This window comes from Musca autumnalis, unplaced genomic scaffold, assembly GCF_047663935.1.
Source record: "Musca autumnalis isolate F117 unplaced genomic scaffold, ASM4766393v1 scaffold_2, whole genome shotgun sequence".
NCBI lineage: Eukaryota > Metazoa > Arthropoda > Insecta > Diptera > Muscidae > Musca > Musca autumnalis.
In genome coordinates this window covers 10455383-10480555 of record NW_027411755.1, presented here as the reverse complement: position 1 = coordinate 10480555, position 25173 = coordinate 10455383, and the positions used below count along the sequence as shown (strand labels likewise).

At 34.7% G+C, this 25173-nt stretch overlaps 2 protein-coding genes across 10 annotated transcripts in view; one reads left to right on the top strand and one right to left on the bottom strand.

The window, feature by feature from the left end:
• LOC141393617 (non-lysosomal glucosylceramidase) overlaps nucleotides 1–25173 on the bottom strand; it is a 596987-nt gene that overhangs the window by 18238 nt on the left and 553576 nt on the right. The gene's annotated exons all lie outside the window — the stretch shown is intronic.
• The window catches only part of wb (wing blister), a 404943-nt gene that overhangs the window by 25971 nt on the left and 353799 nt on the right, over nucleotides 1–25173 (top strand). For 2 of the 3 annotated variants that reach the window (XM_073966879.1, XM_073966883.1), the window contains exon 2: nucleotides 3863–4114. The gene's annotated coding sequence lies outside the window, so the exon portion shown is untranslated. The remainder of the gene's footprint in view (nucleotides 1–3862; nucleotides 4115–25173) is intronic. The other variant, XM_073966880.1, reaches the window with a different exon arrangement.

Below are 25173 nucleotides of genomic sequence, written 5' to 3'. Positions count from 1 at the left end.
TTGATACAAATATTATTTAAATCCACGATTATTGATACACAATTTTTTTTTTAAATTCATGATTATTAAACAAATATTTTTTTAAATCCACGATTATTGAAAAAATATTTTTTTTAATCCACGATTATTGAAAAAATATTTTTTTAAAAAAAATCCACGATTATCGAAACAAATATTTTTCTAAAAAAACACGATATTTGTCTCAATAATATTTTTAAAAAATCAAAGATATTTGTTTCAATAATATTCTTTAAAAACTCCACAATATTTGTCTCAATAATATTTTTAAAAAATCAAAGATATTTGTTTCAATAATATTCTTTAAAAACTCCACAATATTTGTTTCAATAATATTTTTTGAAAAAATATTTATAAAAAATTCACGATTATTGAAAAAATATTTATAAAAAATCCACGATTATTGAAAAAATATTTATAAAAAATCCGCGATTATTGATACAAATATTTTTAAAAAATCCACGATTATTGAAAAAATATTTATAAAAAATCCACGATTTTTGAAAAAAATATTTATAAAAAATCCACGATTATTGAAAAAATATTTTTAAAAAATAAAAATATTGAAAAATTTTTTTTAAAAAATCCACGATTTTTGAAACACATATTTTTTAAAAAAAATCCACGATTATTAAAAACTATATTTTTAAAAAATCCACGATTATTGAAACAAATATATTTTTTAAAAATCCACGATATTTTTCTCAATAATATTTTTTAAAAATACCACGAAATTTATTTCAATAATATTTTATTAGAAATCCACGATTATAGAAACAAATATATTTTTTAAAATCCACGATATTTGTCTCAATAATATTTTTTTTAAAATTACACGATATTTGTTTTAATAATATTTTTTAAAAAAATCCACGATATTTGTTTCAATAATATTCTTTAAAAACTCGATATTTGAAAAAATATTTTTAAACAATCCACGAATATTGTAAAAAATATTTAAAAAAATCTACGATTATTGAAAAATATTTTTTAAAAAAATCCACGATTATTGAAAAAATATCCACGATATTTGTTTCAAAAATATTTTTTAAAAATTCCACGATATTTGTTTCAATAATATTCTTTAAAAACTTTACGACATTTGTTTCAATAAAATTTTTTTTAAAAAAAACCACGATTATTGAAAATAAAATTTTTTTATTAATCCAAGATACTTGTTTCAATAATATTTTTTTCTAAAAATCCACTGTTATTGAAACAAATATTTTTTTAAATCCAAGATATTTGTTTCAATAATATTTTTTGAAAAAATCCACGATTATTGAGACAAATATTTCTTATTTAAATCCAGGATTATTGAAAAAATATATTTTTTTTAAATCCACGACTATTGAAAAAATAATTTTTAAAAAATCCACGATTATTGAAAAAAAATTTTTTCTGCACAGAAAAGCTGTTTTGGATAACTTTTATTTGCAGAAAGGTTGTTATCGATAACTTTTCCCTACAGAACAGTTGTTATCGGCCACTTTTCTGTAGTGAAAATTTGTAATCGATGAGTTTTCTATACAGAAAAATTGTTATCGACAACTTTTCTATAATGAAAAGTTGTTATCGGTAACTTTTCAATGACGAAAAGTTGCAATCGACAACTGTTTTATACAAAAAAGTTGTAATCGACAACTTTTCTATTAAAAATTGCTTATCGACAGCTCTCCTTTATAGAAAAGCTCTTGTTGGTTAGTTAATATCTATAACGAAAAGTTGTTATCGATAACTTTTCTATGACGAAAATTTGTTATCGACAACTTATCAACGACGAAAAGTTGTTAACGACAATTTGTCTATGACGAAAGGTTGTTATCGACATATATTCCATACCTAAAAGTTGTTTCTGTAAGTCCCGGGCCACACTAGAGTAATTTCAATGAAATTTTGACATGAAACTTTGCGCTTTTTGGGAAAAATAAATAATTTTAAGAAACTAGTGTACACGGTTTCATGTGTTCTGCAAATTTGCTTTGTTGCAATATTCGTATGAAACAAACAGACCGTTTTATTTTACATTTTCTTTTACTTTCATGTCAAAATTTCAGTGAAACTACTCTTAGTGTGGCCCGGGACTAATGAATAGTTGTTATCGAGCTCTTTTATGGAATAAATAGTTGTTATCGAGAGTTTTTATAATGAAAATTATTTATCGACAACTTGTGTGTGACGAAAGTTGTTATCGAATTTTTCTCTCTTATGAAAACTTGTTATCGACAATTTTTCAATGCAGAATACTAGTTATATACAATTTTTCAAGGCAGTAAACTTGTTATCGACAACTTTTTTATAAATAAAGGTTGTTTCAGAAAACTTTTCTATGTAGAAAAGTTGGTATGGGTAGCTATTATATTACCGACAACTACTCTATAATAAAAAGTTGTTATCGAGAACTTTTCAATATGGAAAATATATTATCGCCAACTTATCTATACCGAAAACCTGTTATTGACAACTTTTCTATACGGAAAAGTTGTTGTCGACAAAATTTGTCGATAACAGCATTTTCGCATAGCAAAGTTGTCGGTAACAAATTTTCATCATAAAAAAGTTGTCGATAAAAACTTTCTGCATCGACAGTTGTTATCGACAACTTTCTGTATAGAAATTATGATGATGAAAATTTGTTACCGACAACTTTTCTATACGGAGAAGTTGTTATCGACAACTTTTAATAAAATATTAAAACAAAGGCTATGGGATTAAGCCTGACTATTTTGAAAAGCAAAATAGAAGTCGTCATCCCAAAATAAAAAACGCCAACCCTCCTAAAGTTGTTATTGACAACTTCTTTATGATGAAAATTTGTTATCGAACAACTTTTCTATAGCAAAAAGTTATTATCGACAACTTTTCTATAACAGAAAATAGTTGTCGACAGGTTATCCATAACAAAATAGTTATTGACAGTTTTTCTATAACTAAAAGTTGCTATGTGTAAAGAAAAGTCGTTATCGACAACTTTTCGTTATGGAAAAGTTATTATCGACCACTTTCCTACCCGGACAAATTATTTTTGGCAACATATCGACAATTTTTTTGTTCAAAAAAGTGGATGTCGCCAAATTTTCTATAAATAAACAAAAACAACATTTCTGTAAGTAAACTTGTTATTGACAACATATATAATATTTATTTATGGTTTATATTATAAAGAAAAAATCTTATCGACTTGTCGATAACAACATATTAATATGATTATTGACAACTTTACTATAAAAGATAGTTATCGAAATTTTTTCCATTAATAAAAGTTTCTATCGACTTTTCCATACGGAAGAGTTATAATCAAAATTTTTTTTAAAAAAAAAAAAACATTTCTATAAAGAAAAATTGATGTTTAGAAATATTCTACAATGAACAGTTATTATCGATAACTGTTATATAATCAAAACCTGTAATCGACAAATGTTGTGTGTCGAAATTTGGTATCGACCAACATTTTCTATAGAAATGTTCCTGTCGGTAGCTTTTCTATTTATTTGTGAATAATTTTCTTTACAGAATAGTTGTTCTCGGTAACATTACTTTGATGAAATGTAGTTATTTGATTTTATAATATTTTTTTGTGTCTCATACCATCCATTTCTACATAACCCCCTTCATGAAAAGAGTGCCGACATAGCCCATGATTTTAATGACAGTAGCGATGATGATGATGTCATTCTTACAATGTTAAATTTGTTTTCCAGCGTCGGAAAAAAGTGGAAAATTGTTTTAATACTGTTTATGTGTGTTTTCTTTGCCTCGCAACATTCGTAAATAAGCCGTGAATTTCTTCAACATGACTTTTTTCTAATCTCTTTTATCTTTGTGTTTTTCTTTCTCTTTATAGCAGACATTGATGTTGGTCATGATAATAGACGACTGACTGTATTGGACTGATGAATGGTGGCTCTTTATCATGACTTTCCTCTTGTAAGTCAAAGGTCAATGATGCTTCAAAGTCAAGACCAATAATGGTGCAGAGAAAAATAAAAAAATGTTGAGATGGTTGGAGGAATATGACAACGAGGCAAGAAAACTAACAACAGCCAGAATTACAATTATTATGGACAAATGACTGGGCTTAGGATACAACAAGGAGGTAATTACGTCATTTTGTTATAATTTTCTTTGTCCTTATAAATGTTGGCGGTGATGTTTATAGCTAAGGATTGCTTGTGGTAAAGGTATTGCAGGGGTCTTTAAAAGAAAATTTTGTAGAACTTATCCCTTCGCTCTGAACCTGAACCAAGCTTAAGATTTCCAGGTGGATTTCACTGGCTTGTACTCTAGTATAACTTTTTAATAATAACATTTATTGAGTCGGTATTTCTTTCATTCGTCGCGTGGGCCACAACAAACACTTCCTGGTTCAATTTCCCATCCTTCCTCATTGCTTCTTCCTATTCTTCGCTATGCGTTACACCCAATAATAAGCCTTACTGTTTTATAGCAAAAAATAGTCCATTAGCAGTTAGTTTTTATATGTTCAGAACTTTGATTTGTTTGTTTGTCAACACACTCATACATATTCATATATTTGAAATCATTGCTGAAGGACTTTCCCACTTTGGGAATTGTTCAACTTCACAGGCGTCGTCGGGTGGTGAAAGAATGTTCCGTTTCTATGTCATGCGTTCATTTTCTGCATGGGAATGTTTGTGTTTACGTTTAAAAAAATATTTGTTAAGGTGTGCCCGATGGGGATTTCGTTAGTTAGCTATTGCATGAGGTAATAGTTGAAATTAATACAAAAAGCTTATATAAAATTCAAAAGAATTTAAAACAGAAAAGTATTGAATCACAGAAAGCATATGATGATTTAATCCTCACATTTTTTTGTTATTTTCCGGTCAACAATACGAACACACTTATTAGGTGGTCCGATATCGAATGTTTTACCCATAGTCCAAATTAAGAGTAATACAAAGTAGTTATTGACAATATTTCTATACAGAAAAGTTCTTATCGAACAACTTTTCTATGACGAAAAGTTGTTATCGACAACTATTTCTATAGAAATTGTTGTTATCGACAACTATTTCTATAGAAAAAGTTGTTATCGACAACTATTTCTATAGAAATTGTAGTTATCGACAACTATTTCTATAGAAATTGTTGTTATCGACAACTATTTCTATAGAAATTGTTGTTATCGACAACTATTTCTATAGAAATTGTTGTTATCGACAACTATTTCTATAGAAATTGTTGTTATCGACAACTATTTCTATAGAAATTGTTGTTATCGACAACTATTTCTATAGAAATTGTTGTTATCGACAACTATTTCTATAGAAATTGTTGTTATCGACAACTATTTCTATAGAAATTGTTGTTATCGACAACTATTTCTATAGAAATTGTTGTTATCGACAACTATTTCTATAGAAATTGTTGTTATCGACAACTATTTCTATAGAAATTGTTGTTATCGACAACTATTTCTATAGAAATTGTTGTTATCGACAACTATTTCTATAGAAATTGTTGTTATCGACAACTATTTCTATAGAAATTGTTGTTATCGACAACTATTTCTATAGAAATTGTTGTTATCGACAACTATTTCTATAGAAATTGTTGTTATCGACAACTATTTCTATAGAAAAAGTTGTTATCGACAACTATTTCTATAGAAAAAGTTGTTATCGACAACTATTTCTATAGAAATTGTTGTTATCGACAACTATTTCTATAGAAAAAGTTGTTATCGACAACTATTTCTATAGAAAAAGTTGTTATCGACAACTATTTCTATAGAAAAAGTTGTTATCGACAACTATTTCTATAGAAAAAGTTGTTATCGACAACTATTTCTATAGAGAAATTTGTTATCGGCAGCTATTTCTATAGAAAAAGTTGTTATCGACAACTATTTCTATAGAAAAAGTTGTTATCGACAACTATTTCTATAGAAAAAGTTGTTATCGACAACTATTTCTATAGAAAAAGTTGTTATCGACAACTATTTCTATAGAAAAAGTTGTTATCGACAACTATTTCTATAGAAAAAGTTGTTATCGACAACTATTTCTATAGAAAAAGTTGTTATCGACAACTATTTCTATAGAAAAAGTTGTTATCGACAACTATTTCTATAGAAAAAGTTGTTATCGACAACTATTTCTATAGAAAAAGTTGTTATCGACAACTATTTCTATAGAAAAAGTTGTTATCGACAACTATTTCTATAGAAAAAGTTGTTATCGACAACTATTTCTATAGAAAAAGTTGTTATCGACAACTATTTCTATAGAAAAAGTTGTTATCGACAACTATTTCTATAGAAAAAGTTGTTATCGACAACTATTTCTATAGAAAAAGTTGTTATCGACAACTATTTCTATAGAAAAAGTTGTTATCGACAACTATTTCTATAGAAAAAGTTGTTATCGACAACTATTTCCATAGAAAAAGTTGTTATCGACAACTATTTCTATAGAAAAAGTTGTTATCGACAACTATTCCTAAAGAAATTGTTGTTATCGACAACTATTTCTATAGAAAAAGTTGTTATCGACAACTATTTCTATAGAAAAAGTTGTTATCGACAACTATTTCTATAGAAAAAGTTGTTATCGACAACTATTTCTATAGAAAAAGTTGTTATCGACAACTATTTCTATAGAAAAAGTTGTTATCGACAACTATTTCTATAGAGAAAGTTGTTATCGACAACTATTTCTATAGAAATTGTTGTTATCGACAACGATTTCTATAGAAAAAAGTTATTATCGACAACTATTTCTATAGAAAAAGTTGTTATCGACAACTATTTCTATAGAAATTGTTTTTATCGACAAATATTTCTATAGAAAAAGTTGTTATCGGCAACTATTTCTATAGAAAAAGTTGTTATCGGCAACTATTTCTATAGAAAAAGTTGTTATCGGCAACTATTTCTATAGAAAAAGTTGTTATCGACAATTTTTTCTATAGAAAAAGTTGTTATCGACAATTTTTTCTATAGAAAAAGTTGTTATCGACAATTTTTTCTATAGAAAAAAGTTGTTATCGACAATTTTTTTCTATAGAAAAAAGTTGTTATCGACAATTTTTTCTATAGAAAAAAGTTGTTATCGACAATTTTTTCTATAGAAAAAAGTTGTTATCGACAATTTTTTCTATAGAAAAAAGTTGTTATCGACAATTTTTTCTATAGAAAAAAGTTGTTATCGACAATTTTTTCTATAGAAAAAAGTTGTTATCGACAATTTTTTCTATAGAAAAAAGTTGTTATCGACAATTTTTTCTATAGAAAAAAGTTGTTATCGACAATTTTTCTATAGAAAAAAGTTGTTATCGACAATTTTTTCTATAGAAAAAAGTTATCGACAATTTTTTCTATAGAAAAAAGTTGTTATCGACAATTTTTTCTATAGAAAAAAGTTGTTATCGACAATTTTTTCTATAGAAAAAAAGTTGTTATCGACAACTACTGCTATAGAAAAAGTTGTTATTGACAACTATTTCTATAGAAAAATTTGTTATCGACAACTATTTCTATGGAAAAAGTTGTTATCGACAACTATTTCTATTGAAAAAGTTGTTATCGACAACTATTTCTATTGAAAAAGTTGTTATCGACAACTATTTCTATAGAAAAAGTTGTTATCGACAACTATTTCTACAGAAAAAGTTGTTATCGACAACTATTTCTATAGGAAAAGTTGTTATCGACAACTATTTCTATAGGAAAAGCTGTTATCGACAACTATTTCTATAGAAAAAATTGTTACTGACATCATTTGTTTATTTATTTTGACACCTCATGGTGTAGAGCATTAAAGCGTCCGCTTGAATTGCTTTGTTGTTTGTTTTCCAATTACTTTGTCAAAACACCCCGTTAATCACTGGTTTTATAAATAATAGATTTCTTATCAGAAATTTGCAATTTAGCAATTCATTTTCAGCGAAGCATTTGTCGCCTTCTTCGATTAGAATTTATAGCTTTTAATGTTTGTAAGCTGTTGTTGTCGTTGTTGGTTTTGTTATTGTTTAAAATAATTTTCTATAAAAAACGTCACGATTCTGTTGGTCTTGGCTTAGTTTTACTTTCTATGCTTGAGAAGAACGTGAAGAAAACTGGAACAAAGTTATCTCGATAACAACAACAGTAGAAGCATGCAATAGCAGCAATTGTACTTGTACACTGGGAGAAAAGTTGGTTCGATTCCTAGACAAAGTTTTATTAGCACAAAAAGTAAGGCTATCACACCAACTTCGATATTGTCTCTATATGTATGTATTTCCGAGGTACCACAATTCTAAAAACAAGTTCTTATTTCCCAAATGGACAAGCCATTAACAATCACCAGTTTAAGTTTTTCCTGTGTATCTTTTCTTCACCAAAAGAAGTTGTGGAGTTTATCATATTTTTCTTGAACTTCCTGCTTAAATATTCTCAAAGTTGAATTTATTATTATTTTTATGCAATTTTTTCTGTAAGACTAAATTTAGAAATGTTCATTCTCATTGCTATGCCATGCCATACTCCTCTGGCTGTTGGAGTTCTTTGGAGTAAAATTAGCACAAAAGTTCATTGTAACTTCTTTAGGTAAAGTGGTGTCGTCTCCTCAGTTTTATTAGTAGCTAAAATTGTTGCCGCTTTTGGTCTTCAACGTCAGTGTCTTTGAAGTAGAAGTAAGGAGCAGGGTATGGTAAGAAGTAAGATGATGTGGCAACTTGAAATTCTTTGCCCGCCAACGGCTGACTACGTAGAGAGCATTACCACTTATTCCAACAGTCAGACAGACAAACATCAAACTGAGAATGGCTGGTGCAAAAGGCAAGCTCTAAAGACTTTTGTGTTTGAATTAATTCATACGGCGGATATACCCAACGTGTCACAAGTGCACGTTTTATTTATGTTCTTCCATTCTCCTTCTATGTTATCATTGCCAATTATTTAATTTACAATTAATCTTTGGAGATTGCCAAGATTGAATTAAAACGCATAATTAAGTAATGTTTCTCAGTTACGCTGTGACTAGGGGAAGTGCTTAGTTTAGGGAATGAAATAATTGTTTATTTTAATAAGTTATTTAATAAAATAAAACAGAAAAGTAAAAGAAAGGCAGAAAGTTGTAAATAAATTATTTTTATGGGTATGAGGGCCAAGAGAGGCAGCGATACCAAGAAATGGTATTGAAAGGTTTTCTCATGGCAAAGTTCAAACATTTTTTCCAGGTGAGCAATCAATACCAACTACATTGCTCGCCTTATTAGAGGTTATTCTTGGCATGTCCAAATTTATTATGAATACACTGTGCACATTAACAATTGCATAATATCAAAACTCGTTAATTCCTCTGAAGATCACGATTGTCATCTGTCTTTTTAACAGCTTGCATTTTTAAACAAATCACGAACAGCTACACCCATACCTTTATAACTTAAATAGACTATCAATTAGATTATTGTTATTTTTACATCTGTCAAATTTGTTAGAAACTATATACGGCAAATGTCATCTTAGTTATTGGTAGTTATTATGTCTGATGAGCTGCCTAATCCAACAGTGAAACCAGGGCCCTATTCCACGAAACAACTTGATTTTTAATGACCATTATACTACTCCCAGTTCTCACCTGTGGAGCACTGGTGTGATAGAATGTTTTGATTTTGATCGATATCTTCTAGACCGAAATGAGCTGTTGGATCCCAAAACCATTTGATCTCGGCCCACTGCGATTCTGCTATGCACAGAATTGCCAATGAACTCAAACTTATGAGTATCAACACAAATTAACTTGGAGCTAACAAATGTGCTACCTATCTGAGAGACCTGGGGCTGGATTCTCGTTCTATGAAAATTTGAAATGAAAAATATTTACCTTATAAAATTTTTCATTTGACATTTATTTCCTTTATAAAACTTTTCATTTCAATTTTTCATAGAACAAGAATTGAGCCCCTGACCCATAAAACTTCACCTAAATACCGTATAAGAATTTATAGCCACGGCTTTAGCCAAAGACGCTCATTTGCAGATTTATGAAGCATTAAGATAAATTAAATTCAATGGACCGACGGCTATTTACCTCAATAGTCGGCTTCTGAGGCTATCAAGTCTCATTTAATCAGTTTTGGAGTAACGAAAGCTTTGGGAACCCAAAAACTACATTACGCCGGGTGACTGCAACAACGAAAACGACATTGCCGACTACTTAAGGCTCCAATCCAACGGTAGCGGCTTCTCTCGTACCGGATTGACCCGGAACCACACAACAGCTGGCCAGCTGCTGTTACCTATTCTATTAATATGTTGGGAGCAGCATATTTCAATATTCGTGCTCCAGTTTCCTTTGATCCGTGCCCGGACGGAGGAAAACCCAGGACCAATATATATGTGCTCAGTTTGTCACTTCCGCATCTTCATCCAAACTCAATCTTCGGTGAGATGCAACAAATGTCGAAATTGGGTGCATCTGAGAGGTTGTTCTGGACTTGTCCATGTGAGGGAATACTACAGGGACTATGTTGTTGCATGCTGCGTGAACACAGTCCACAGTGAGTTGTCGTCGTCAGATTACGCGACTCCCCCGTAGTCTCCCCAACAGCAGCCACACACGCAGCATTTAACACCGGCTGTTGTGGTTTCAATCCCTGAAAATGCATCTTTTTGCAATTTAATTGCAATGGACTTCGGGGTAAGATCGAGGAAATAGTGGACTTCAAGAGTCGGAAGAATATCATTGTGGCGGCGGTGCAGGAAACCAGTTTCAATAACAACTGCAGCTTACATCGTTGTGATGGTTACAATGTACTGAGGAAGGATAGCACCAGAAGTGGAGGTGGGGGATTAGCTTTTCTATTGCACCAGTCTGTTTAATACAGACTTATCTCGCATGAGTCTGGCTCTAATGACCCGTACATGGAATGTATGGGGGTACCACTCAGGTGTGGAATTGTCGAGGTAGACCCAACATTAATCCACTTTTGAAAGGTCATAACCGTCTCGTCTTGGGGGACTTTAATGCTCATCATGAAATGTGAAATTCGGGCCTCGGAAACGACCAGAGAGCAGAGAGGTATAGCGCTGGCTGAGCAGATTGATAGCTCTACGTTTTTCTCGGTCAATGAGGACGCCAGACATAACCCTCGTGTCACCTGGTCTGGCAAATGACGTCACCTGGTAAACCGTCATTTCCCTTGGATCAGACCATCTCCCCATAATTGTTTCCATCAGCAGACCACCCGATTTCATCACCTCTGAACGCCGCACATTCGTCAATCATGGGAAAGCTGATTGGCCGAGTTTCAGAGAGTTCACCAATCACCGCTTCAGAGATCTGCCCAATCCTTCTGACGTACGGATAGCGGAAAGGACGTTCCGACACATCATCGCTGCTGCAGCTGCTGGCAATTTACCTGCTGGTCGAATACCCGAAGTGGGACCAAACTTCCTAGCAGAGGCGACGGGACTAGCCAATGAGGGTGATGAGCTTCGTCGTGCCAACCCCAGTGCCCCCAGAGTCAATGAGCTGATACTGGAAGTTATCAGGTTGGTCGGTGAGCATTATCGGATCAGGTGGTTAAATCATCTGAAGAGTTGCAACATTGGCGCCGGAATATGTGAATTGTGGGTAACGGTTAAGTCGCTCTCGAACCCTGAAAAGACGGAAGAAAGGACTTCAGTCACATTTCCCGACGTTACGCTGATCCAAAGGGAAGTGCAAGTTATTTCAATCGAGTGTTTGTCGAGCACACCTGGAGTGACAGGGTGAACAGAAGAGTACTACATTGCATTAGATCTCTCCCTGCCTAGGATGAACCACCACAATTTGCAACATGTCGCTAGCCACCCACATTGTTCCCGAAGTCTGGAAAATGGGCAGGGTAGTCCCGCTACTGTCAGCAAAAGTGAATCGTATAGGCCGATTTCGCTTCTGTCGCCCATAGCAAAGGCCCTTGAGGCTTTAGTCCACCCCAGCGTCAGAAACGGCTATCCAGTTGCCGGTCGTACACAACCAAAATTCAGAATTTTGTGGCCCTTTTTATACCCTCAGCATTTATGCTAACGAGGGTATATACAGTTTCATACGGGCAAAATGTGCTCATCGAAATAATGGTTTTAGACCCCAAGTATGTTTGGACGAAATGTGTTTCAGACAATTTGGAGTTGATTTAGCCATGTCCGTCCGTCAGTCTGTCTGGCTGGCTGAAGCGCACGATAACTCTCGAACGGATCAACCAATTCAGTCCAAAATTTGGCTTTCGTAATATTTTGTCCAAACTTCGTTTAAGTTCGAAGATGGGTTATATCGGTCCACTCCTTCTGGTATCTCCCACACAAAAGTTCGGAAATGTTCGGAAAATTTGTGCGCAGGATAACTCTTGAAGGGAGTAAATGATTTGGTCCATACTTTGCACATCGTGAATATTGTACCAGACTTAGGCAAGGTTTCAATATAGACTCATTCGGTCCACGCCTTGGGGTACCTTCCAGACAAAATTTCGGAAAAGTTCAGTTTAGGGCCTGCTCTCGAATCGCTTTGATTTTTGTTGTAGCATCTTATATTCACTGCCCCCCATACGACGGTACAAGTTTCATCAGGGGCAAATCCATACTTCCTGAGAAAAGCGTGTAGTGGTTGGAGCGTAAGATAACTCTCGAACGGATCTGCCGCTACGGTCCAAAATATTTTGTGCAAACTTAGTTTAAGTCCGAAGTTAAGCCATATCGGTCCACTCCTTCAGGTACCTTCCCCACAAAAGTTCAAAAATGTTCGGAAAAATTGTGCGTACGATAACTCTTGATGGGAGTAACAGATTTGGTCCATAATTTACACATCCATGTATAGGTCAGGTTTAAATATGGACTATATTTGTCCACTCCGTCGGGTAACTCCCACTCACATTTTTGAATAAATTCACTTTAAGACCTGCTCTCGGATCCCTTTGATTTTTGTTGAAACAACTTCGCTGCCTCAATTACGACAGTAAACGTTTTTCAAGGGCAAGTCCATACTTCTTGAGAAAAAAAGCCCAAAAGTTGTAAAAGCCCTCTATGGCACCATATGTAGTGACTGGAGAGCTCGAACCGAATACTGCGTTCGTCCACACTTTGGATATTGTAATATTTCTTCGATGAAATTCGAAGTAGGTGCTTATAGGTCCACTCCTTCCGGTACCTCCCCCACAAAAGTTCGAAAATATTCGCTGAAATGGTACGCGCGATATCTCATAGACGTAGCGACCGATTTGGTCCAAACTTTGGATATCTAAATATTGTCGACACTCAGTGTATGTTCAAATTTGGGCCCTATCCGTCCAATCCTTGTGGTACCACCCACACAAATGTTCAACATTTTTGTGGGGTTAAGGGGTCTGTTCGAGGATCCTTTGGACATTTTTAACAAAGGTATCTATCTATCGATATCCCACCAAACTTATGAGCTTTAATCCCATCCCTACTTTTGTCGGTTCATACGCCCAACATTTTTAAAACCCCCCTAAATAAATACGTTTTTTTTGAGAAAACAAGGATTTCAATCAACACAGGCTGAGTGAGGGTATATCTCTGTCAGCAAAGCCGACTGATACTTTTTTTAATTGTTAATATTTCAATCACATCATCCAACCGAAACGGCTGAAATTTGGATTCAATATAATTTATGGTGGAGGTTATTATCGTTCGACCTGGCCGTTATTCATGTTTTGTTATCAGTTGATCAGCAATACCAAACATTACTGTAAAAAAATTATTAATTACTTTTGCCATTAAAAATTACAATAGTTAAATACTGACAATAGTTTTCATTATGAAATTCAATTCACTCGCTGGTGGCCTCAACAAAAAAATTCTCCGTTTATAAAAAAATTTCAATAATGGCATTAAAAATTCAATTTAGCGTGACAATAAGAAAGAATGTCGCATGAAAAATACCATTATATTGTTATTGTTTATTTTTCTTCTTCTACGGTGATTGTTTGGCAACATTGCAATAACCCACACACACAGACATGCTCAGCGCCACAGTAATCCATATAAATGTTTCTTTCGAAGAAAAAAAAAAACGCCAACTACGGGCTTTTGGCATGAACCACCAACATCTTCCGTTCCATTGCAGCATCAACCTAAAGCACATTTCCACATTTCCGTTTACCGATATACATACATATGTATGTAGGTATAAGTTCTCGTCTCCGCGCTGTTTAATGTACACACAAAGAATGGTTTTATTTGCCCCTAGCCGCTTTTGTGGTTGGATCCGCACACCACACAAAAATCTATTGAAACTAAGTTTACAATGGCGGCGGAAAGATAAACAAGAAATGTTTTATTTTTTAAATAAAAGGGGAAAAGTTTTTTGTTTGACCTGCAATAGTTGTAAAGGGAAAAAAGAAGTAATTTTCCCGAAAGAAATGAAGATTCAACATTGTGTCGGGATTGAGGTAGGTCAGGTAGAGTTAGAGGCTCCTGCTTTACAATGGATGTGATGGAGGAAATTTGTTTTGCAAGAAGTAACAATAATGGGATGAAAGCGGACTAGTTTGACAAAAGAAGTCTTCATCCGCAGTGAAAAAAACGCGAACTTTACTCTAAGAAGTAGATTAATACAAAAATTGCCTTCTACAAACAGATTTACTGGTCTTCTGGGAACACCACTTCATGTTTATTACGAGGCTACTTAAGAATTCTTAAGTAGTTTTATTGCTTTGCCCCTTTTTTCTCAGGTTCATAACCTCAAAACCTTTCCCAATAAACTGCATCATGCTCTCCTAGTATTCAAAGATTTGTAAGCAGAACTCCAATCAGCCCTCCCTCTTCTTTCGCCTTACCATGCCCATTAGAGGTAGGTCAAGATTTAGAGTTCACAGAAAATGTCAAACACACAGTTCAACTCAACTCAACTCAATGGAGAAGACAAACAAAACAGTTAAAAGCTTTCTATTCACCTACCAATTCCAAATGGCTATACAAACACTTGAGGAATAAAACGAAGAAGAAGAACAAAATTACCGCCAACCATTGACCTAAAGTTTAAGTAAAGTCCACAGATTCAAAGGTTCAGTGACACCTTAGCAAACATTGTTTTTAATAATGGAGGTAATAATTGAAATATAAATTTCTAGTCTTTGAAAGTACACACAAGACAAAGTTACATCATGCGCCAAAGAGAGTTACTTATTGTTGTTGCTGTTCTTAGGTAGGTTGCGGGCTTGGTTTGTCAGTTTTATGTTTTTATTTTTATTAAACTAATTTAAGGTTTTGAAGCTAGGCGGCTAGGTATACCCCTATATCACGCAAAGTTTCTGTTACCATTTGATTATTCATCGTAATTCGTGTTTGGTCATAAACATGTCCAGCAATAGAATTCAGTATCTGTTGTGTTTTTGTTTTATACAATTTAATTGTGCTGTATAATAATATACAGTGAAAGAAATTCTCAGTATTTCCTAGAAATCCCCATATAAAAAATTAAAAGAAGTTTTAAGGCGTAGAAGTGTAATTAGTCAGTGTTTCGTGGTTCTGAACTCGTTCCACTTCCTAGTGGGAATGTCCAGGAGGCAGTGTTTATGGCCCACTTAATCGCATCTCTCTTTCTCAGTTCATCTCCCAACATGTGGATATTATTACGGAGTTAGATTTAACTTAATCACGTGTAGATGTTGTTTTATTTCCCGATATGATTTGCACAAAATAAAACAGAGTTCTTTTAAATTACGTTTCTAAAATGCTTCATTTACTTTACTTCAACCGACTTTATTTAATAAGCACACAGTATAGAGTTGTGTAGTTCCGGAAAGAACTAGTTAAAAGGAACTATTCCGGACAAGGACCTATTGGAACTACATCCAGATCTTGCATTTATATAGTTCCTTTAGTTCATATAGTTCAGGTTGTGCATATAATTCCTTTCATTTGTGTAATTCATTTTCTTCACTTAATTCCACACCCACTTCGATCTTTCACGTTCGGTTCCTTAATCATTCATATGTGGCCACATTGTTAAATAAACGTAAATCACATCCTCGTTACATCGCTTCAATTTATTTATTTTTATGTCAATTCATCCACCAAAAGATGAAAACAAAGCAAATATTCGTTAAACTACTTCACTCTCGGAACTATTTGGAACGAAGGAAATAAAAAGAACGACGAAAGAAAAAGATTCATTGAACAATATCGTTGTGGGAACTATTTGGAACGAAGGAAATAGAAAGAACGATAAAAGAGAAACATTCATTGAACTTTATCGCTCTCGGAACTATTTGGAACTATGGAACTATATTAAGGAACTAGTTCCTTTTGGAAAAATGAACTGGAAAGATCGATCCGCTCGGGGAACTAGATTGCCCAATTCTAACACAGTATTCTTTTAGTAGCACACAGCATTCCCTGATTTTCAATTCGCGGGTAGATTTACTACAGACTGACTGCCTCTAAATTCGCCGGCATTTATGTCCAATCGCTTCTCGTAGCCGATGCTTCTAGCAGATCTGGTAACATCTCGAAACTAACTGTGCAACAAACACACATACGCACAACTCGCCTAAGCGAACAACAATGCACAGATATACGGGCGAGAGGGCGACAAATGCAAGAGCATCGAAAGACCAGCATCGACGTGACTGACAGAAATAACAAACGTAAAAGAGAGTAAAACAAACAGTACAAACAGTAGCAAAACAAATATAAACAAATGTACATCAAAATTATTTTTTTTGTTTTGCCTTATTAAGGCGAAGGTCACTCTAAAACAGTGCCGAACAGCAATTTGTCGCCGGTTACGATTTTCGGTAATTCACACACATACGATCCGCTCTTCTTCGTCGGCACTGCTCTAAAACTGACATATTTTCTCAACGCTGTACGACACATCATCGAGAATCCTCCATCCGGCAATAAGTAGGAAGCATTAAAGATGGTAATGCGAGGAAAGTCCAGAAATTGTTGGAGAATGTCGAAATGGGCGATAGAAAACCATATGCAGTATTAAGAGAGCTATCATCAGGGAAAGTATCAGACGACATTGTCAAATCCTTGTGGTTTCAACAGCTACCAACAATGATAAAACAGTTTTATTCATAAATACCGACAGCCTAGACAAACTTGCATTCATGGCTGATAATATAAATGACCAACTCGGTAATTCAACCATATCAAAAGTAAGTAATGAGAGTTCGTGTTCGTGGTTGGATCGTTTTGATGGTCAGTTGAGTGAAATTTTGAAACGAATCGATAAGCTGTCATTTACCGCTGGAAATTGCACAAGAAGCGAGAGAAGAAATCGAAATTTCATTCAATCTCGTGATGCTTCTGGACGTCAATGGTTGTGTCATGGAAGGCAAACAAGTGACAGCTACCATGTGCAGGTTAACCCGGCAAATTGAAAACTCCTTCGTCTATGGTGACGGATGACGGGAGTTTGAAGCTATGTCACATGATTTTAAGAGATGCATAAAATAATCAGACCTGGCGGTCTTCTCTTATGGAAGACCTGGTGGCCTTCTCGTAGATCTGATGGTCTCCTCATAGAAGACTTGTTGGTCTTCTCGTAGACTACCTGGTGTCATCTCATAGAAGACCTAGAGGTCTTCACATAGAAGACCTGGTGGTCATCTCAGAGAAGACTTGGTGATCTTTTCGTAGATGACCTGATGGTCTTCTCATAGAAGACCTGGTGGTCTTCAGATAAAAGAGCTGGTGGTCTTTTTGTAGAAGACCTGGTGGTATTCTCGTGGAAGACCTAATAATCTTCTCATAGAAGACCTAGTGGACTCCTCGTAGAAGACCTGATGATCTACTTTTAGAAAACCGTGTGGTCTTCTCATAGAAGACCGGGAGACATGGTGGTCTTCTTATAGGAGACGTGGTGGTCTTCTCATAGAAGACCTGTTGTCTTCTCATAGAAGACCTGTTGTCTTCTCATAGAATAACTGGTGGGACTCTCATGGATGACGTGACGGTCTTCTCATACAAGACCGGATGGTCTTCTCATAGAAGTCCGGGTGGTCTTCTCATAGAAAACATATTGGTCTTCTTATAAAAAAACTAGTAGATCTTCTCATAAAAAATCCAGTAGGTCTTCTCATAGGAGCCCTGTTGGCTTCTGATAATAGATTAGACCTGTTGGACTTCAAATAGAAAACCTTTAGATCTTCTGATAAAAACTTTTGGTTATTCTCTTAAAAAGGCTGTTGGTCTTCTTACAGAAGAGTGCTTTCTGCCACCTTTGTGCAATGTTGCGTACATCCGCCTTGCACGCTGAAGGTGGTGGGTTCGATTCCTCGGCCAGGTAACATCAAAACTTTTCAACGGTGACAAAATACCACAGTAATGTTAGCGCCATTTCCAGGGCACTTCAGCCATGTGCTGAAAGTGGTGTCTTAAGACACGCCATTCGGGCCCGGCTATTAACAGTAGGTCCCATATCATTGAGCTAATATGAATCGGAGTGCACTCATTGTTATGAGAGAAGTATCCCTTTTCCATTTTGGGATGTTTGTGGAACAATACCTTTAATACACTATTGTAAAAATGTTCACAAAAGGTCAGTTTAATTATATGTCTCGGATCATTTCGATTTTTTTACAGAGAGTTGTCCTCGCGGTACCTATTACTATTAATTTTTTTCGGAGATAACTTCATACTGCCTGAGATAATAAACCATAAGCCATACACGCAGAGAAAAAATATGATTGATCCAACAATATTCGAAGTACACAATATGTATTGTAAAGATATTGTTATATTCCGTACGTAGTATTGTGAATCTAACAATTGTTTTTGTCAATTTCAACAATTGTTTTTGTTAAATCCAAAAACGGCAAGTCCAACCAAAATGGAGCTAAAGAAATGCTGTAGCTGTAAAAATTTTTCTACAAGGTTGACCTAGGTTTTACAATAGAAGTTTTACAATAGAAGTTCAGTAGTGCGGTTTTCTAACTCATATTTTGAGTTACCGACAAAAATCGGTAACATTAAAACGAACAATTATGAGTGAAAAGTTAAAATAATAGTTGACAACACTGTTGCTATCGGTAGAACTTTACGACTACTTTTTATACCCTACACCACTATGTGGGGAGGGTATTAAAAGTTGGTTTTGGCCAAAAAGTTTGTAACGCATCGAAATAATAACGTAGTCCCATACTTATATATATCAAAATGAATGTCTCGACGAGCTGAGTCGATCTGGCTTTGTGTGTCCGTCCGTCCGTCCGTCTGTCCATCTAAACCTTGTTATCATGCTACAGGTCGAAATTTTGATCGGATCGTCACGATGGGGGTCCCGGAGGGGAAGAAGCCTATTGATTTTGGTGATGGTCGGATAATATTTAGGGGTCGGAATGGGCAAAAAACTTATGTGGATAAAGAGACAACGTTTTTTCCAAAGCGAATATCTCAGCTTCTGTATGGGGTATACCAAAAGCAGAACCTGACAATGAAAGTAGAAAATATCACCTTTCTAACGATGTAAAGTAGGTTCTCGTGGGTGATCAAACAACGAAGATATCACAATAGGCGCAAATTAAACCCAAATTCTCATTTTTGCGATTTTAGTTTTAATGACGAATATCACAGCTTTGGTTGAATACTTTCCAAAAGCAAAGCCTTACTATAAAAGTAGAAGATCCCATCTTTACAATGATGCAAACTAGGTCGGCGTAGGTGACCAAATAGCGGAGATATCACAATAGTCGGTAATTCATCCCATTTTTCCATTTTTTTGGAAATCACGCTACAGGCCGCAATTTTGATCGGATCGTCACGAAATTTTGAGAGTTAATGGGGATCTCAAAGAGGAAGAAGCCTATTGATTTTGGTGAGGGTCGAATAATATTTAGGGGTCGGAATGGGCAAAAAGCTTATTTGGAGAAAAAGTCTACATTTTATTCCAAAGCAAATATCTCAGCCTCTATAAGGGGTATATAAAAAGCAAAACTTGGCAATGAAAGTATAAAATATCACCTTTACAACAATGTAACGTAGGTTGTCGTAGGTGGTCTAACAACGAAGATATCGCAATAGTCGCTAATAAAACCCAACTTCTCATTTTTGCGATTTTAATAATAATGACGGATATCACACCTTTGGTTGGGGACCTTCTAAAAGCAAAGCCTGACTAAGAATGTAGAAAATCCCATCTTTGAAATTATGCAAAGTAGGTTGGCGTAGGTAGTCAAATAATAGAGATCGCAATAGTCGTTAATGCATCCCTTTTTTCCACTTTTTCGGCAATCACACTACAGGTCGGAATTTTGATCGGATCGTCACGAAATTTTCTCACAGAGATAGAAGCCTATTGATATTGGTGATGTCGACAGTAGTCAAATATAAAAATTAAATATTAATTATTTGGGTTCAGTTCGCCTTAAGTCATTTGGTATGAAAGCCAGATAGGTGAAAACTTTCGTATCTCCATAAAGAAATGTTTTCGAGTGAAAAGATTATTCACAGAGGTAGCGGTGTAGGGTATCACATAGTCGGCCCCGTACCGACTATAGCCTTTTCTCACTTGTTATTAGTCGTTAACTTATCAAATAATATCGTTAATTCTCAAATAATGAGTTAGAGAATCGCACTACAGGTAAATTTTTTTAGGATTTCACGATTTTGCTAGTCTTATCGAAATGAGACTATAGCTGTGAAAATTCTCTATCATTTTTGAGATATACAAGTTTAAATTGGGACACTGTAGTCATTACATGGGTCTATTAGCAGGCGATGGAGTTAGTGTAATGTCCCAATTTGAACTTGTATATCTCAAAAGCGGTAAAACCTAGGAAAAAATCATACAGATCAATCTTGTAGAGAATTTTCACAGCTACAACATTTTCAAGCAAAATCCTGAAAACCTAAAAAACCTTCAAATATGAACTTTGACCGCGATTTATTTAAACATTTTATTTTTTGACTTTCCTCGTCTATGAGCATTGCAGTTTCAGGATCCGCAAAAACTTCCCAGGTGTATTTAAAGTTAGTTCAGGCTCATCGTGCACATCAAGTTCCATGAAGGTCTTTATACGTCAACCTCTTCGTCTAAATGCAGTTTAAGGACTGTTCGAGGATAGTATCGAAATTGTTGCCGAAGTTATTCCTTGTGGTTCTGTTTACAGGGGTATAGTATTTTTCATGGGAAAGTCCATACTTCATGCCATAGTGACCCAAATACTGTAAAAATCGTACGGTGACCGGTAAAGGAATGAATTCCGAAATTAAATGCAGTTTCAATGTGGACTATGAGCGAAAATCGCGGATTGTTTAAAAATATTTTTTCAAGACGATCCGTCCTCAATAATGAATTTTCTGGAAATATTGTTCAAAGAAAGCGATCCAAAAAATGTCAAAGACCAATTGGGGGTTTATGCATATTTTTAAAGGCACCTCAGACATACATATATTAGTGGAATTTTTAAGAATATTTTTCAAGACCATCCTACCACTGAAACTGTTTTTAACTATAAAATCTGTATTAATATTTTTTTAATAACCATTCGATCCATAAAGCTCGAATTTTCAATATAATTTTTTAAGAAAATATTTGATCCACAAAAGCTTTGATTTGTAAATAATATTTTTCCTAAGAGAATAAGTCGAAAAAAATGTAATTTTCGGAATTAAAATTTTCAAAATTTTTCTCGTGTACGCCTGAGTGGTATTTTGTTGATACTTTTCATTTTGGGTGCCAATATTTTATATTCCCATGAAGTTTTGTTGTTGTTGCTGCTGTTTTGGTTTATTACTCACCACTCAGACTCAGACTCTATTTTTGGTGTGTGTAACAACGACGACGATGTCAACGACAACAATAATAACCGAAAAGCCCAACAACACGCATTCAAATGTCTGAAAAATACATAGAGGAGAGACCCATAAAAATATTTTTTGTTATTACCACACGCCACATCCAGACGGACCTGGTGACGACATATTTTGTTAACCACCGAAGTTAAGAAAAACGTCGGATACATTTAAAAAGTGCTGATTGTGTGGAGGCATTGGGGGATTTGTGGGGCCTTAAAGAAAAAGCGACGAAATAATGCTTGGAAAAAATTGTTGGTATTTACCGATCCTGAGTGAGGGTTCCTCTAGATACTTTGATAACTGTATTACAAAATTAACCTTGGTAACTCTTTCCTTTACTTGGTTTTTAAGATTAAATGTAAGGCCCCTTTCAAAGGCTCCAAATACCTCATGACTGGAAATTCTTGAAATTATCCTGGCGTCAATAATCCTACAAATAACACAGACACGCACACATACAATAACAAAACATAGGTAATCACATAACTATGCGGACCTAGAAATAACGTAATGCGGAGGAATGCTCTGATTCCCCTCTTCGAACTACCAAAGTTCCTTCAACGTATGTATATTCTGATAGTAGTATAGTAAAGAAGGAAGAAACATAAGGAAGCGATGACGTCTATCCTAGGTTGTCTGTCTATTTTTCGTTAAAACTGTGTGTGTGTGATGGCTCCTGTTCCTTTAAGTTATTTTTTGTAAGGATTATTTTTACACTCCCACAGATAGCAGGCGTCCGCAAGCCAACACACTTGATTTTTTTCATAATCCTTGTCTATTTTGATCCTTTAAACGAGGTGGAGGATAAAAAAATATCAGCAAACATGACAATAATTCAATGAAAGTTTTGTTTGCTGAAAATGGGTCAGTAGTGTGCGAAGGACAATAAATTTGAGAATGTTCTTTGGCTTTGTTGTAAATTCTTTCTACATGAAGGATATGTGTAAGCAGCAATTTGTTCATGTTATGGCAGGACTTTTTTGCAATTGTTGGCAAAGGATATGGTGACTCTTTGGTAATCGATTTTATGTGAGTTAGGGGTATGTAAGCGTTTAATTTACAAGGAGTAGACAACAAATGAGACTATTTTATCTTAAAATTATTATCCCATAAGTCTTACAGGTGAAGAAGATATATTAGTCTACTATAAGAAGCAGATATGTTCGACTATATAATTCCTTTTTAAAATAAGAAAATAGGCAGATTTTCATGGAGGTCGTCAGTGAAAACAATCTCAACATATTTTTTTTTATTATGGATATAGGTAGCCACTGAGTGACTCACTGAAAGTGTTGCAGCTACAATCTAATATTTGCCAGGTGATTAAAACGTGCTTAAAAAGCTCTCAAAATTTATCGAAAAAGGTACAAACATTTGAAAAATATTTTTTGTATTGCGTTTAATTATGACGCCATCTTTACTTCAAAGTCACAAGAGAAAGGACAAATTAACGAGCATACTTTTAGGCGAAGCATTTAAATAACATTAAAAGAGGATTCAGCAGGCCAATCACCCACTAATCCGAAATTCACAACGATTACAGAAACTTCTACAGAAATAAACGTAAATGAACCCCCCAACTCGATGACGACTATTGGCACACGGAAAAGGATACGAATAGGACAATGGAACGTAAGAACGCTAAGAGAGACATCAAGATTAGCGCAGCTTGAAAAACAATTGAGTAAATAAAACATAGCTATTCTAGGAATAAGTGAGATGAGATGGCTCAAGAGCGACAAAATCACGACAAAAATGGTAATGCCGTGTTGTATAGCGGTAAAGACTCGAAGCATGATAGCGGAGTGGGATTCTTGATAGCAAAGCAACACGGCCAATCTCTCAAATCTTGGGACCCTGTCTCAGACCGTATCATTTCTGCTCGATTTTATACCAAAGCAATGAAATGCATTACTATAATTCAATGCTACGCTCCGACGGAAGAGGCTGAGGAGGCAATTAAAGATGAATTTTATAACCAACTCACAACCACTCTACACCAGACCCCAAAAAGATATATAATAATGCTCACTGAAGACTTCAACGCAAAAATAGGCAGCAACAACGCGGGATTGAGTGAGATTATGGGAACACATCCAATTGGTGCGATAAACTCTAACGGGGAAAGGTTTGTTGAGCTATGTCAAACGTTTGATCTTGTAATAGGAGGCTCAATATTTCGTCACAAAAATATACACAAATACACATGAACATCGCCCAATGAAAGTACTAAAAATCAAATAGATCACATATGTATCAGCGGCAAATGGAGAAGGAGCTTAGAGGACGTACGTTCCAAAAGAGGAGCAGATATGGACAGCGACCACGAACTAGTGGTAGCAACAATAAAAATAAAACTACAAATGATTATTCGAAGGAACAAAGAAGGGTGCAAAAAACGCCGTAAGGAACAGTCTTGCGTAACACTGTGACAAATGACGAAGTCGGAGAAACGTTAGAAAGATGTGTACCATCAGACAATCGAACATGGGAAACAGAAAACCCAGGATATCAAATGAAACCTGGAACCTAATAGAGAAACGGAACCAATTAAAAATACACAAGAACGACAACATGGACTTTATAAGCAAATATAAAGAGGTAGCAAAGGAAGTTAAAAAATTGGCCAGAAATGATAAACGAACGTATCTAAGGAACCTAGCCAGCCAAGCGGAAACCGCTGCCGGAGCCAACAACATGAGAGAACTATATCAAATAGCATTAAGCACAAAAACCAACTGATAAAAGACACCAACGGCAAACTGCTTACAACAACAGAAGAACAAACAAGAAGGTGGAAACAACACTTTGAAACTATAAGTTATGACGACGATCCTACTCGTTACGAAGCAATAGTACGCCCAGAAATTTACAACAACATCACTGAGGCCACCCCCGACATCAACGAAATAAATAGCGTCATAACAAAGTTAAAGAAAAATAAAGCTCCGGGAGAAGACGGAATCCCACCCGAACTGATCCAAACAAACTCCTTGGCAACAGCGACAATACTCGCACCATATATACAACATGCATGGACGCATAAAAACCTTCCAGATGCTTGGACAAAAGGAGCCATTATCAAACTCCCCAAAAAGAACGATCTCACAGATTGCAACAACTGGAGGGGTATAACACTTTTAAATACCATATATAAAATAATGGCTACCATCATAAACGTTAGATTGAAATGTGTTGAAGAAGCATTGGGAGAAGAACAAGCAGGTTTTAGGCTCCATAGAAGCTGCTTGGATCAAAAGAACACACTCCGAATAATTATGGAACAGTCTGTAGAATGGAGATCTCCGCTTTATCTCGTTTTTTTTTTTGACTTCAAAAAAGCTTTTGACTCGATAAAGCGGACAGCAATATGGAATGCATTGTACTCGAAGGGCGTT